The following is a 17,457-nucleotide window of genomic DNA, read 5'->3' on the forward strand; positions in this document are numbered from 1 at the left end:
GACCAGCCAAAAATTACTCTTAACTCCTGGTTGTCTGTTAAGATCAACAACTAAAATCTAAGTTATTTCAATGTTCTTTTAAAAAAACAATCTTTCCATTTACATCTATATGGTTATAAAAACAAACATCATTTGACTATTAGTAATCAAATGCTATTTTTAGTTCCTTTCTTGCTCTAAAATTTCATGATTATTTTACTAGAAAGTTTACAAATACTTCAGAAACCCATAAATCAAAAAGAAATTTGAATTTTTAAATAATGGACTAATTAGTTTAGTGATAAACTTTTAGTGATAAAAGAATTAGAAAATTTTGCCATCATATGCAAGGGTTAATTTAGGTAAAAAGCTTATTTCTCTCTTTTTTTTTTTTGGAGACAGTGTCTCACTTTGTCACCCAGGTTGAAGTGCAGTGGCTTGATATCAGCTCACCGCAGGCTCGACCTCCTAGGCTCAACTGATCCTCCCACTTCAGCCTCCCAAGTAGCTGGGACTACAGGTGCACACCACCACACACAGCTAATTTTCATATTTTTCGTAGAGACAGGTTTTCGCAATGTTGCCCAGGTGGGTCTTGAACTCCTAACCTCAAGTGATCCTCCTGCCTAGGCCTCCCAAAGTGCTGGAATTACAGGTGTGAGCCACCATGCCCAGCCTTATTTCTCCTTTAAGATTCAAGAATTTTTGTTTAAGCATAAAATTTCTCAATTGGAATTTCAGACCCAATGTATATCTTTTATTCAAACTGATTAATGCATTTTTAGATTTATTTAAAATATTAAATTTATTAAATAATATTAAATTTGCCAATCATTCAAGTATTTTACATTCATTTAAAACTATACAACTGGAGGCCATGCGCAATGGTTCACGCCTGTAATCCCAGCATGCTGGGAGGCCAAGTCAGGTGGATCACTTGAGGTCAGGAGTTTGAGACCAGCCTGAGCAACATGGTGAAAACCCATCTCTACAAAAAATACAAAAATTAGCCGGGCATGGTGGCACACACCTGTAGTTCCAACTACTTGGAAGGCTGAGGCAGGAGGACTGCTTGAGTCCAGGAGGTCGAGGGTGCAGTGAGCCAAGATCATGCCACTGCACTCCCAGCCTGGGTGACAGGGCAATACCTCTGACTCTAAAAATAAAAAATAAAAATAAAACTGTACAACTGGATGAGTAATTTTGTCAGCATGCAAATCAGTTTAAGTTACAGAAACAGTAGAAGCAGTGCATATGTATGTATGTCTATGTGTATATATTTAGCATAGATGTATATATTTTTAAATCATTAAGCTAGAGTCAGGTCAGCTTTATTAAGCATTCAGAAAAATCCACATTTCAAAAGAACCATGCAACTGATGGTTTACATATAATTTAAGGACCTCTATTCCTAAGACAAACTAAAGTACAGCTAACATCATCTTTAATTATAGACTAACTAAGCTAATGTTTTCTGATAGAAAGGCTCAATATAATACTCAGTCTTTTACAATTTTAAGTCAATGCGTAATGGCTTCAACTGAGGAATCGAACAAATTGAAAAGCTGTTATGCAACTAAATGTTTAAAGATCTTAAGCTAAAAAAGGACTATATAATTCATCTCAGTTAACCAGTAAAGGAAAAAATTTCTATCATGATCTCCAAATAATCCTCCAAGGGATTTTTAAAATGGCTTTAAAATTTTTCTAGCTAGGAAAAACAAAGCAAAAAACTAAAATGGCAGAACTGAACCTAATTTCACCATCCAAAATGGGTATTGAGAAACCAACTGCCTTCCAAGGTACTAGGCAGGACTTAGGACAACTGAGAGACAATTCCTTCCACAATTATTTGAATGACAGTGAAGTACTCACAGCAGGATTATCACTAGACTATAGGAAAAGCTTCATGCTACAGACAATGGTGGCTTTCTTGGGCCTCTCTTCTCACCCAGGCCCAACTGACACTCCTGGTGGACCAACAAGTGCTTCAGGAAGTAGCCCCAAAGTTCCATCGGTCCCCTGAGGCAGTTTCTACTTAAAGGGGCAGTGTCCAATTTATTTATGATGACTCATCACTTCAAAGAGAACAAAAATACTATGAATATAGTGATTTGTTATGTTTTCAGCATTTTAAAAGGCATGGGTGATTTTCTTTAGGTTTTCTTAGAGTGCGACAAGTAAATGACATATGACCTCTACAGATCATTTTGTCTTGATCCCAAAATCAGGAAGATCTAGTGAGGGTTTTCCCAACTTTTGAAACACTTATGTCGGGGTAAAAAAACAATAAGGACGCAAGAATGGAAGGAAGGAGAGGAGGAAAGGAAAGGATGAAGGAAGGGATAAAAATAGGAATGGAGGGAAGAAGGAGGAAGGAGGGAGAGATGAAGAAAGGGAGGTAGGGGAAGGAGGACAGGAGGAGAGTGAAAGGAGGGAGGGAGAGGAAAGGGAAGAAAAACTAACCAGACAAGCAAACCAAAACCCAGGCAAGCAGGTATCAGGAAGTCTCAGAAATGTAGAAATGAGATGTCTGACAACTTTTTCATTCCCAGTACAATAAGGTCTCATCGTATTTCCTGCAATTTATATCTTAGATATTTTACTCTAGCCCTAGAAATATACTATCTTATTGAAGCAGACGTGGGGAAGGGGCGGGAAACAAAAAGAAATCTACAATTCTTTATTTGTTTTTCTATTATTTAAACAGTCTGCAACGTTGTTCCAGAAGGTAGACAAGAGAATGATAAATTCAACCAAAAAAAACAAGTGAAAGGAATTAAATAAAAGCAGAATGGTATAAATCATGAGATGGAAAATGTGTATAATTAGTAAGAAAATATACAAGTTGGATCTTTTTTAAAAACTAAACTTTAGAAAATTAAAAGAAATTTTGTAATAGAAAAAGATAATCCAAAGGGTGCAACATCACAAAAGTAGTTTTCTTTTTAATTATAAGAATGAAATGAACAATGACAAATGTAGTATATATCAAAACTGTAGGATGCATCTAAAGTTGCACTTACAGGAAATGTATAGTCTTGAACATTAGAATAAAGGCTAAAGATTATTGGGATAAGGATTTCAAGGAAACTGGTAGGGTGGGCTAGTCAGGGGAGGGAGGTGAAACAAACAAAATAAAAGCAAAAAAAAAAAAAGTTCAAGAAAGGCGATAAAGACAACAGCAAAAACCATTGAAATAGAAAACAAGCATATATTAGAAGATCAACAAAGCCAAAACTTGGCTGTATGAAAAAGATCATAAACTGGCAAGCCTCCAGTATAATTTAATCAAGAAAAAAGAGAAGGAAGAAATAAGCAATATCAAGATTGAAAAAAATATATATAACCATAATTTAAGAGATATAGATTAAATGGTTAAATAGAAAAAATACAACTTACTGAAACAAAGAGACATAAAATCTGAATAGTCCTATATTGCCATCATATAAAATTAAATCAATATAATAGTGAAAAATATTTCCTCAAATAAAACTCCCAGACTAGACAGCGCCACCAAAAAGTCCTAAAAAGCACTAAGTGATCCAGCTCAGACAGTCCCTCTAAGGAAAGATCAGCAACAAAGCCCAACAAAAGTGGCAGTCTCCAGTGAACATGACATGTGTGCTGTTAGCACATGGCCAGAAGAAAAAAATTAAAATTAATGCCATGTGGTTGACACCCAGACATCTGCATGAACCCATATGATATACTCTGGGGACTCCAAAAACTATTTGGAAGAGGCACTGGTATCCCACATTAGGTGGGGGCTACATGGATTATAATTAATAAAAACTCATATTCTAATAAAAACTGTTGACATCTTAAGGGATATAGAGTTTTCAAGTATTAGCTAAGATGTGATTATTGACATAATACATAAATTAAGTATTACTCCCAGTCTATCTAACTTTCTACTTTAATAGTTATATAAGCTATATACAAACTGTAGGGAAACTTGTGCTGTATCCAGGAATTTAAATATAAAAAATACGTTATGTTTATTACAAAACAATCATTAGTACTGTATCAGTCAACAATTATATAAATTATTTGTAACTTGAAATAAACAGAATAAATAATGAAGTGATTTTTTTTCTTTTTGTTGATTATCATCTAATAAAAAGTATCAATATACAAAAACAGGGATGATATGCTCTATTTTATAAAAAGAAAGTCATCAAGAGTATTCATAAACTGCACGATCTGACCCTTGAATTATGAAAAATAAATCTTATGCTTGAAGTCAACCTCTAATTTAAAAATCATAGTCAATTATGAGTCAAAGGGAAATTTTATGATGGCTGTTTTCTATAGTTAGTAATTACAATCTACATTAAAAATCAAATTTCTTCTTATATTTTCTTTTTCTTTTAGAGACAGGGTCTTGCTCTGTCACTCAGGCTGCAGTACAGCGGCATGATCATGGCTCACTGCAGCCTCAACCTCCTGGGCTCATATGATCCTCCTGCCTCAGCAGTCCAAGTAGCTAGGACTACTGGTGTATGCCACCAATTTTTTTATTTTTTGTAGAGATGGGGGTCTTGATATGCTGCCCAGGCTGGTCTCAAAACTCCTGGTCTCAAGCAATCTTCCTGCTTCAGCCTCCCAAAGTGCTGGGATTATAGGCACGAGTTGCCATGCCTGGCTTGTACATTTTTTTTTTTTTTTTTTAATTTGAGCAGAATTTTGCTCTGTTGCCCAGGCTGGAGTACAGTGGCACGATCTTAGCTAACTGCAATCTCCACCTCCCAGGTTCAAGTGATTCTCGTGCCTCAGCCTGCCAAGTAGCTGGCTAATTTTTGTATTTTTAGTAGAGACAGGGTTTCACCATGTTGGCCAGGCTGGTCTCCAACTCCTGGCCTCAAGTGATCCACCTGCCTTGGCCTCCCAAAGTGCTGGGATTACAGGCGTGAGCCACCGCGCCTGGCCAACCCAGCCTATATTTTCTTAAACACAAAGATTTTACTAAGACTATATCAGACTCTCCTAGTCACTGATTGATTTTAAAAATTTAAAGATTGCTGCAGATGGAATATATTTAACAATAAAATACCATCACTGCAAAAATAAGAATCCATTATTCTTCCTGAAACAATGGATATTATTTATATATAATAATGGCACCTTCCATCTCTGCGCACTTAAAGGTCTAATTCTGCATGAAAGGCATGTCCTTCCATGTCACACCTTTTCTAGTTAATAACTCTGATCACTCTTTGGATCTTAGGAAGTTCCTTCCCGAAGTGAGCCTTGCATGAACCCTTAGATCATGTGAGGTTTCCCTATCAAATGTGCTCATAGATTTTTTTTTTTTTTTTTTGCGATGGAGTCTTGCTTTGTTGCCCAGGCTGGAGTGCAGTGGTGTGATCTCAGCTCACTGCAACTTCCGCCTCCTGGGCTCAAGTGATTCTCCTGGCTCAGCCTCCTGAGTAGCTGGGCTCACAGGCACATGCCACCACGCCTGGCTAACTTTTGTATTTTTAGTAGAGACGGGGTTTTGCCTTGTTGGCCAGGCTGGTCTCAAACTCCTGACCTAGTGATCCGCCCACCTCGGCCCCCCAAAATGCTGTGATTACAGGCGTGAGCCACCACGCCTGGTCTGCTAATAGATTTAAATATTACTCCTTAGGAGACAAAAGAAGAGACCATGAAGAATACAGAAATATTAACACTATTTTAAAGTAAATTCCTTATATAAAAAGTAAATAGTAAAATAATAAGTATAACAATAATAATAATAAAGTAAAATAATTTCTACAGATTCCTTGGGAAAACTAGGAGAAAATTTAAAACCAGAACTATTTTCAAATTACTTAAACAGTTAAATCACAACATTCTCTTAGAGATGCCAGAAAATTCTGCAAGCCTTAAGTTACAAGAAATACTAAAATTTACTCACATTTAAAATTTACTTACATTTCTGTATGTTTTATACAGAAAAATAATGCATGTAGAATAATATTACCAATTAGTAATTGATAATTAGTGTGTGAACTCCACACACTAAGTACTTAAGTACTTTATATGTATATTACCTCATGTAATCCTCATAACTCTAACTCTGTTTTACCATTTTATAGGCAGAAAAACTGAGACACGGAAAGACTAAATAACACGCCCAAGTTCGTAGGCATAAGTTAATTTTTTGTCAGGCTTGGAACCTGGGAGTCTGATGCCAGAGTGTATATGCTTTATTGTTTCTACAAAGAATAAAATAAATAAGAAGCTCAAAATTTGGGGCGGGGGAAGGTAAAATAACGGGGTATTTGAATTTTTTCACATTTTTCATGTATAACAATTCTTTACATAATTAAAATGAGCCAATGATAGTAAATTTACACCACATTCCAAAACATAAGCCAACATCAAACTATTTATGGAAAACTCACGATTAGTTTCGCACACTCTACCACGGTATCTGGTTTTCCCACTATGGACTCCACCCATCAAGAGAGCCCAGTATGCACACATGGACACTAATTGTCTTTATAAACAGCACCAGGTAGGGATTTCTGGCAGTGAACCAAAAGAAACAAGATTAATGAATTTTTGCTATGTCTGTATATAAACAAACACACAGGTACTGTCACGTTCTCTATCCTCCATCATCAAAGATTATGGGTCTCTGAATATTACTGAGTGAAAAAATATTAAGCCCTCTTACTTGGTCCTAGATAGCTCTATGCGCAGATCCAATGAAATAAACTACACAAGAGTGACTGATTCTAAAAAACACCAGAACTAGGCTATGAATGGGAAATGCATCTGTGTATCTAGATTCAGCAACCCTAACCTTTAGTACACAGGCTAGAAACTCGAAGAATCAAAACCAACTTCTACACCAAGCTTGCCCAACCCACAGGCATGGCCCAGGACAGCTTTGAATGTGGCCCAACGCAAATTCGCGAACTTTCTTAAAACACTATGAGATTTTTCTGTGATTATTTATTTATTTATTTATTTATTTAGAGCTCACCAGTCATCATTAGTGTTAGTGTATTTTATGTGTGGCCCAAGACAATTCTTCTTCCAGTGTGACCCAGAGAAACCAAAAGATTGGACACCCCTGCTCTAAACAGTTCAAAAAGCTCTCATTAAGCTACTGTACCAAAGCAATATACTCTGCTTTTAAGATCATGTTAGAAAATTATTGACTTGTATATCATATAATCCTTAAAACTTAATTATCTGGCTTCCTGGATTTCAGGAAAGTAAAAGTGACTAAACAAAAATGGCAAGCTGTTACCAGCCACATACACCGGCATTCTTAAGAAGAGATAGCTTTCAACCTAATAAGACAAAAAATAAGTACTGGCCACCAACTGAGACAACTCATCAGTCATATGCTAAATCTGAGTCATTAAGGACACACAGTCTTCTCAGAAGGTTAAAACAAGATTAGATAAAAGTTTAAGCTTCAATTTCTCTGTATCAAATACTCAAACCAATGAAAAATCAGGTAAATAGGTTGTTACTATTCACAATCTACAGCACGCCATCCTCTTATTTATTTAGGACTAAAATGGAAAAAGTCTATGATTCTAGGCTGGCCATATCAAGGACTGCTGTATAAAGTGAAAATTTTCTTTCAAAAATAGCAAATGGAAGACACAGCTCTGTATTTAACAAACATGAAACTATTAAGCCACCATTTGAGAGCATTCAATAAATAAATACTGAGAAACATTAAATTTGAAAAATAGGGTTCATAACAAGACTGATAAGAAGTTTGGATCTTTTTTTAAACTGAATATATAAGATGTGTACAAGTTCCAAAATGTATCAACAGTACCTAAAAAAAAATTTCCTTTACATTGAACAACCGTAAAAGACAAAGATCTTAAAAGTATTTCCTTTTAATACAGCATTAATTTAACATTCATTAACATTAACAAATTAAGATTGGAAAATCAATTGTTTTATGGTTTGGGCAATTTTTTAAAACAACAGGGTAACGCTATTAATTCCTTGGTAATTACTGATTGCTAATAAATTCATTTTTACATATAAAATATTAGTTGAACACAACACTATAAAAATTGTAGGTGCGGCCGGGCACGGTGGCTCAAGGCTGTAGTCCCAGCACTTTGGGAGGCCGAGACGGGCGGATCACAAGGTCAGGAGATCAAGACCATCCTGGCTAACACGGTGAAACCCCGTCTCTACTAAAAAATACAAAAAACTAGCCGGGCGAGGTGGCGGGCGCCTGTAGTCCCAGCTACTCGGGAGGCTGAGGCAGGAGAATGGCGTGAACCCAAAAGGCGGAGCTTGCAGTGAGCTGAGATCCGGCCACTGCACTCCAGTTTGGGCGACAGAGCGAGACTCTGTCTCAAAAAAAAAAAAAAAAAAAAAAAATTGTAGGTGCCTGGGACATAAAGATTCTAATGAAAGAAATAGACATGAATCAAATAATTATAATATAGGAAACTCTCTCACAGATGAGCGATTAAGGCAGCAGCCGTCCCAGGACCAGCTGTTGAGAATAAAGTAGAATTTAGGATGATGCAGGGTTTGGGCTTAAGGTAGAGTACATGTTGGTACTAGTAACTGTGAGAGAATACAGGAGGGGTGGATTATATGAGAGCAAGAATAAATAAGAGGCTGTTTGGAGGAGACATCCAAGTAGATATGTGTGCAGGGAAATTGAAGACACTCCGGGCAGCTCCAGAATTTCTACAAAGGAGTCCAGGGACAGGGGTTAGAAGACACTTCTTGAGGCCAAGTTTCCATACTAACCACACTCCTTTTACATAAATGTTTGTTTTTTGGTTGTTTGTTTTACATAGATTGTATGCTTACTCAGTGAAGCTTTCATGTGTAACAGGTGTTAGAGATTATGGGGGGCTGCCGCCTACAACCTTTTCCCCTTGTGTTATCAGTGGCTGAATTGGGTTCCACAGATAAATCTCAAGTGGAGGCACCCAATTATCAGGATAAGGGTAGGGTCGCTGGAGTACAAAGAAAACCTACGGTAAAAAGTAGGAAGGCCAAGCAACAGAACCTAGGGAAACATCAATGTTTCAGAGAGTGGGGGAGAGAATCCAAACAAACAGTAAATGAGACTGAAAAGGAGAAGGCCAAGCAATAGAAGGAGAACCAGGAGACTGGTGCAATGGAGCCAACAGAGGAGCACTTCAGGAAGTAACAGGCAGCAATGTCAAAGATACAGAGAGATCAAATGAGACAAGCAGGATGGAAATGGGCTCCTCGGGACTTGAACCTTTGCGGTTAGGAAGTCATTGGTGACATCTGCAGAAAAAGCTTGGTGTGGGAGGTGGTAAGGAAAAAGGAACAGCCACGCCACAGCAGTGTAGATGAATGCGTAATGAGGAAGACAGGTAACTGGCGAGGGGTGGGTGGTTCTGGTTCACTTAGGTTGTCAATAAAGTGGAAAACGTTAACCAAGAGATGATATATCCTGATGAAGCAAAGTCCCAGAGAACTCAGGAAGGAATGAGCTATTTACCATTTGACACAGAAATTTAAATTAGTGTGTGATGAGAACACTAGCCTCAGTGAGTATAATAACCATGATGCAGACACTTTCATTTGTTCATTCAAATATTTATAAGCATCGACGATGCTCAGGAACAGTACTTGGTGCTGATCATTTACCAACACAGCCCACCTAACTCCACCCACCCTGAAGGCTGGATAGATCTACAGCTGTGGTCCATGATGCTGGTAGATAACATGAAATCAACAAATATTTCTAATAATCCACAAGTAGATTTCATCCTCTTTATGTCCTCCTAGAATGTGCAATAGGCCACACTACCGAAAAAATTATAGCAATAACAAAGTCGGCGGGGGATGTGGAATTGGGTCCAGTGTAGAAAGCATTCCTCCTTTGAATTAAAAAAAAATTCTGTATACTGAGCAATCACATACAAATATTACTGACTGAACCATTATTCCCAGTCAAAAAAAGAACCTTCAAGTTTATATTCCATCTTCAATTATACTTCTTAAGATGTCACAATTCCTTTGTTCCTTCTCAAACTCCATCAGCCCTTCAAATGTAAAGGGTGCCTAATATCTTTTAATTTTAGTATAAGTAATAGAAAGCAAAATTATAGAAACACGTGCATGTTAGTAAATTTGCAGTATGTTATGAAATAACTAACATTTATGCTGTTACTCTACTAAGTGCCAAGAATGACTTTATACATACATCATATAATTTAACCCTCAAAACAACTCATTTTCAGGCAAAGAGCTGAGCTTTAGAGAGGTTAGCCAGGCGTAGTGGCTCACGCCTATAAATCCAGACACTTCGGGAGGTTGAGGCAAGTGGATCACCTGAGGCCAGGAGTTCGAGACCAGTCTGACCAACATGGCAAAACCCCATCTCTACTAAAAATACAAAAAAAAATTAGCCAGGCATGGTGGCACACGCCTGTAATCCCAGTTCCTCAGAAGGCTGAGGCCGGAGGATCGCTTGAACCTGGGAGGCAGGGGCTGCAGTGAGCCAAGATCACGCCACTGCACTCCAGCCTGGGCAACAGAGTGAGACTCCACCTCAAAACAAAACAACAACAAAAAACCCAGTAGGGAGGTTAAATAATTAACCTCAAGTTACACTACTAGAAACTGACAGAGCTGAGACTGAAGACTCAACTTTGTTGTTTCTGCTCTACCACACTAGCCTTTACTCTAAAAGATATGCAGAAACAAACAGTAAACATTTTGAACGTTTATATTCTTAAGCTACATATTTTATGTCAAATATTATAGGTTTCATTACCAAAGAAGTTATTAGTCACTAAGTTAAAAATATAGTTACTGAAACATTATGTTCACTTTGGATATGTAAACAATGATTGAAATATTAATGACAGCAACTAACATTCATTGAGTGCTTACTAACATGCCAGATGTTACTCCAAGCGCCTTAGAAAGATAACAGTTATACTTCACAAGTATCCCAAGATCACAAATGCAACAAGTGCTAAAGCCAGTATTTAAACTCAAGAGAGTCTAACTGTAAAGCTTATATTCCTAATCAGTACATTATATAAAACTATTTTTGTAATATTATTTCCATTAAGAAATTAAAAAAAGAAAAAAGAAAAAACCTGTATCTATTATTTAGATAGAGGTTTTCCCCTAAATTACCAATACACTCAATAGTGTACGATACAGAGTTAGACATTCAATGAATTAACAAGCAACATACTGAGATATAGCTTTCTCTAGACCAATTCAGCTACCAATTCGATGTTCAACTTTAATCTCTCAGTCTTTATAACAATTATCAATTAGCAAATTTTAAAACAAGGATGCTTTGTAAAAAGCTAGCACAATCAGCTAGCTTTATTTTAAAATCATGAACTATCAAGAAAATTGTAGGAAATTTGCCATTGCTACTTTAACAATAATTATGGGCCGGGCGTGGTGGCTCAAGTCTGTAATCCCAGCAGGTTGGGAGGCCGAGGCGGGTGGATCATGAGGTCAGGAGATAGAGACCATCCTGGCTAACACGGTGAAACCCCGTCTCTACTAAAAATACCAAAAGAAAAAAAAGAAAAAAAAGGAAAAAAAAATTATCCGGGCGTGGTGGCAGGCTCCTGTAGCCCCAGCTACAGGTTGAGGCAGGAGAATGACGTGAACCCGGGAGGCGGAGCTTGCAGTGAGCTGAGATCGCGCCACTGCACTCCAGCCTGGGCAACAGAGCGAGACTTCGTCTCAAAGAAAAAATTAATTATGAAACAACATCTACAAAAATTGGCCGACCCTGAACATAGACAGGATATTATTTGAATAACCCGAAACGCCCACATTCTACAGACTGGTCAACTAAGTTAAAGGACCTGCAGAAAGATGCCAGACTTGGAATATGCCTCTGGAAAAAATCCAAATGTACACCAGGAAGTAATTATTCTGACCTAACAGTAGATGGCGCTAACACAACGTATCCTTTTTATTAAAAAATGGTCCATTTATCCTTCTAGGATATTTTTACGAATGCAACCAGGGCTCTTAAGTACAATTTTATTCATATAATATTCCATATAATTTCATTTATAACCTAATTTTTCTTAAGCTGAACACACAGGTATACACGAATCTTGGCCCTTTTTAAAAGCATTAAACAGAATAAAAAGCTACAAAATTTGCTAACAAATAAAACAGACATACATACTATCACAAAGTTTGAAATTGAGAAGAGTAGGAACAAGTTTTTTAAAAACCCTCAAAACAAAAAGTATCTGAATGTTTTGAGGTTTGAGTAGCCTAAGAGTTTGAAATTATATCTACAGTTCAACTATGGGAATGCTAAAAAAAAAAAAAAAAAAAAAAAAAACCCTCGAAAATCTCTAGTCTCTACAGTAACAAGATTTCCATTTCTTACTGTAAAACCCTTTAAGGCTATGAAGAATATACTAATTTCTTGTTGACAAGCAAGGGAACACAGTCCTTCCTCCCTTCCCATACTAGCCCATCCTATATACTTTATAAATAATAGTGCTTCCCAATTCAGAGGTAAATAATGTCTCTGAATGTGAGCACATAAATACACGTTACTTTACTTAGTCTGGAAGAGGAAAAATGCATAGCTGTGTATTATTATCATGTTAGTCTAGAATGGGAGATACGGTTGGAGAAGGCAGGAAATGATGGAAATTATTAAAGGTACAACTAATATTCATGATAAACATATTTAACAATTTATGGCCCAACTCAAACCCTAGAAGTAAATCTAATTATAGGCCACACCACAGAATAATAGTACATATGCAGCACCACAGAATAATAGTACAGCAGTATCATTAGTTGACAGGCTGTTTCCCACATCGAACCTCAAGTCACACAGGTGAGTATCCCATCTGCCTACTGGGCTGCATATAAAGGACTGATTACCAGAAGATATTTTAACTCATAACACTGGAATTGTAGAAAATACATGAGCATCTGTGTTTTGACTCCTAGTCCCAACACTTGTACACTTGTATAACTCAGGAGGTCACTTAACTTTCAAACTCAATTTCCTCATTTACAAAATGAAAGTAAGGTGGGATTATATGTAGTGAGAACTAAAAAAAAAAAAAAAAAAAATAGATATGTACAGTATGTAAGATGAGTGACACATAAAGAGTCAATGAGTACTGGAGTCCATCCTCTTTCTTTTACCATATTATAGAAGCAATAAGGGGCAGGCAGCAATAATAGTACATATCCACTTAAGCTGACTCCAATCAAGACAATAGTTAGAAAAGAGTTTTAAAGAACAGAATGCACGCTGCCCTCCATCACCAAGAACTAACAAAACACAAGTTTTCTGAAAAATGAGTGCTTAGTATAAGTAAATGAAACTCAAAGCCACAAACAATAGGCCCTATAAATAGTGACTCCAGCTACAAACCTAAAAGCAATCATCATGTGTGTATGGAAAGTTTTTAGTCATATTTCAGTCTTTAAATGTATAGCAGTTCTTTCAGTGTAACACAAACTTTGTACAAGGTTATTAAAAGCGTTTTCAGTAAGATTTTTAAATTAATCCCATACATAACAAATATTAGACCTCTAGATTACCTTTCTCATTAGAAAGACATTTCAAAAATGTCCTACTAGTTCAGAGAGAACCGATGACTAGAATTACCCAGATATTTCTAGAACTAGAATAAAATAAAGGCATTTTTCAGATAAACATAAAAGTTTACCACCATTTGACATTCACTAAAGGAACTCCCAAAAAAATATTCTTTAGGAAGAAGAAAAATACTCCATTAGAAAGGTCTGAGTTACAAGAAAGAATAGTATGCAAAGAAACTGGTAAATGCAAGGGCCAATCTAAACAAACATTAACTATATAAAATAATGTCAAATTTGTAGAATTATTTTTTAAAAAGTTAAAATTATGGATAAGAATATCATATAAATTGTAGGTAGTGGGTAAGGTTAGGGTAATTAGTGTTAAACTGCTGTAAGGCTTCTGTGTTTTTTCAAGGGGGATAGGTTTTAAGATCTGGATTAATTTTAGATTTTGTTAGATGGATTAGACAAAAGTATAAACTAAGGGAACATTAATAAAATACATAGCTCCCCAACCAGAAAAGATGAAAAAGAAAATGTAAATAAACCAAAACAAAAATCTTAATCTAAAAAAATAAGGCAAGAATGGAGGGCAAAGCATAGAAAAAGCAGGACAAACAGGAAGCACAGGGATAGAATAAAGAAATTCAGATCCATAATCAAAATAAATATAAACAGACAAGACTCACCGAATATTTTAAATGTCACCCCCACAAAAAAAAATCCACTATATGATATTTACAAGAAACACACTAAAATATAAGGGCATGCAAATGCTAAACAATGGAAAGTGGAAGTAGAAAAAAAGATACCATTGGCAACATTAACCAAAGAAAGATGTAATAACCTTGTTATGTAAGACAAAATAAATCTAAGCAAAATGCATCATTAGGGTTAAAGAGAATCATGACATAACAGCTTCAATGCACCAAGAAGATATAAGAATTCTAAACTTATATGCACTGAATACATATAAATAGACAAAGCAAAATTTGATAGAACTCTAAGTATCAAATAATCTCTGTATTATTGTTAGGTCTAGCAGACAAAATCAGTTAAGATACCAAAGATCTAATTAAAGCAATTTAAAAGCTTGACTGAATGGACACACAGAGAATCCTCAGCCTCAGAATTAAAGAATTATAAGCATACATGGACGATCTATATAAACTATTCATGTGCTAAACCATACAGCAAGACCAAATACATTTAAAAGAATCAGTTCATACAACTATGTTTGCCGAACACTATGCAGTTAATTAATGTGTAATTCACTAACAAAATGACAAAGCATAAAAGCACCTACACTGGATAATTTCAAAGCACTTTAAATATGTGGATCAAAAAATAAATCTTAATAGAAATTTAAGACATTTAGAATGAAAAAGAAATGCAGATTTCTAAAATATGCTATGAATGTAGTCAGAAGGGAATTGTATAGCTTAAATGCTTACATTATTGTAAATGCTTACAATAAGGTAGAGTATTATAAACTTAGGAAATACATTAAAAAAAAAATACCTGTAAGGTTTTAAATGCAAAGTTTCTACCATCTACCAAACTGCCAAGTAACAGAATATGAAACTCTTGTATAAAAACTTTTCTAGAGATTTTACATATATATAAAATTATTTACTCACCAGCTTATTTTAAGAGGCTAGTAAAACCTTTAAACCAAAATCAGAAAAGCTTAGTTAAAAAAAGAAATTACTGGCCAGGTGCAGTGGCTCACACCTGTAATCCTGGCACTTTGGGAGGCCGAGGCAGGTGGAACACCGGAGGTCAGGAGTTCAAGACCAGCCTGTCCAACACGGCAAAATCCTATCTCTACTAAAAATACAAAAATTAGCCGGGCATGGTGATGCATGCCTGTAATTCCAGCTACTCAGGAGGCTGAGGCAGGAGAATCACTTGAACCTGGGAGGCGGAGGATGCAGTGAGCCGAAATCATGCCATTGCACTCCAGCCTGGGCAACAGAGCAAGACTCCGTCTCAAAAAAAAGAAAGAAAAAAGAAAAAAGAAAAAGAAAGTACCAGTCATTTCTTCTATGAACAATGCAAAAATTCTTAAAAACAAAATTGAAACAAATCTAATAGTGAATAAAGAGATATCAGGACCAAGTTGACTTTATCCCAGCAATCCAAGAGTAGCTTACCATTAGAAAACCAAGAACGATCACTTCAAGAGGCTAAAAAAATTGATAAATAAATTTCTTGTTAAGAAGAAAACATAGTACACTAAACATATAAAAACACTTCTTGGCCAGGCGTGGTAGCTCACACTTGTAATCCCAGCACTCTGGGAAGCCAAGGCAGGCGGATCACTTCAGGCCAGGAGTTCGAGACCAGCCTGGCCAACAGGGCAAAACCCCCTCTCTACTAAAAATACAAAAGTTAGCTGGGCGTAGTGGTGCAGGCCTGTAATCCCAGTTATTTGGGAGGCTTGAGAGTTGCTTGAGCCTGGGAGATGGAGGTTGCAGTGAGTTGAGATCACGCCACTGCACTCCAGCCTGGGCAACAGATCAAGACTCTGTCTCGAAAGAAAAAAAAAGAAACTTCTTTAATAACATAAAAGATATCTACTAAAATCTACAGAACACATCCTTTTTAATGGTCAAATGTCAGAAGTATTTGTTTCAAAATGAGTAACAAGTATGTGCAGTATCAGCACTCTACTGGAAACTGAAGTCCTGCATTGTCTAATACAATAGCGACTAGCCATACACACATAGCTCTGAGCCCTGGAAATACAGCTAGTAAAAAACTGAGATGTGCTGTAAGTGCAAAATACACACCAGCTTTTTAAGATTTAGTACCCCCCCCAAAGTAAAATATCTCATTAATTTTGATTACCTACTGAAATGACAATGTTGAGTTAAATAAAATAAAGCAAATTATTAAAACTAACTTCACCCCCCCTTTTTTTTTTTTTTACTGTGACCACTAGCCATTTTTAAATTATACATAAGGCTAACATTATATTTCCATTGCATAGTTCTATCCTAATCAGTTCAGTAAAACAAGAAAAAAGAAGAGAAAGAACTAATATTGGAAAAGAAGAAACAAAGCTGTCATTATTCTCAGATGCTATAGTTATCTACACAGAAAAACAATATATAAAGAATCTGTTAGAATCAATAAGAAGGTTTAGCAAAATGACTAATTGAATTCTGCATATATCAACTTAGAAAATGTAATTTTCAAAAAGATACCATTTACAAAAGAAACAAAAACATAAAACACCTAGAACTTAACAAAGGATACATAGAATTTTATTGAGCTATATTAAAGAGACTGAAATAAACACAGAAATTCAATATCGAAAATCTCCAAATTCATCTGTAGATTCAGCAGTATTCTTAAATCCAACGGTAGTCACCAAAATCCCAAAATGGTTTTATGAGGAACCATAAAATTTATATGGAAGACCCCACAATAGCATCTTAAAGAAGAAAGTGAAGAAACCTTCCCAGATACCAAAACTTGTCAGCAAAGCAATATTCCATTAAAAGAACAGAATGCAGAAATGAAATTAACCCTAAATATATGGATTTATGACAAAAGCAGCACTGCAAAAAAAGAAAGTCTTTTCAAATATTGATGCTGAGTCAATTACGTATCCACATGGGGAAAAAATTACTTTTGAGCCTTACCTCATTTCATGAAAAAAAAAAAAAATCAGAAGAATTATAGCTCTAACTGTGAAAGGTAAAACTGTTTCTAGAAGATAAGTAGGAGAATACTTTGGGAATAGGCAAAGATTTTTTAAACAGGATACAAAAACATTAACCATAAAGGAAAAGCTGAACAAAGTAAACTACATCAAAATTAGGAATTTATGATTATTAAAAGACATCAATAAGAGAAAATTTAATTCACACGGGGAGAAGAGATTTTGTTAAACATCAAAGAGCTCATTTTATAAATATTAAAACAAGT

At 35.9% G+C, this 17,457-nt stretch overlaps 1 protein-coding gene across 2 annotated transcripts in view; it reads right to left on the bottom strand.

The window, feature by feature from the left end:
* The window catches only part of TSC22D1 (TSC22 domain family member 1), a 144,137-nt gene that overhangs the window by 41,460 nt on the left and 85,220 nt on the right, over positions 1-17,457 (bottom strand). Inside the window, exon 1 of one of the 2 annotated variants that reach the window (XM_050766182.1) lies at positions 1,855-1,879. The exons of the other annotated variant lie outside the window; for it this stretch is intronic. The gene's annotated coding sequence lies outside the window, so the exon portion shown is untranslated. Of the gene's footprint in view, positions 1-1,854; positions 1,880-17,457 lie in introns of those variants that run through there. 2 annotated transcript variants of the gene reach the window in all.

Source organism: Macaca thibetana, chromosome 17, assembly GCF_024542745.1.
Source record: "Macaca thibetana thibetana isolate TM-01 chromosome 17, ASM2454274v1, whole genome shotgun sequence".
Lineage (NCBI taxonomy): Eukaryota > Metazoa > Chordata > Mammalia > Primates > Cercopithecidae > Macaca > Macaca thibetana.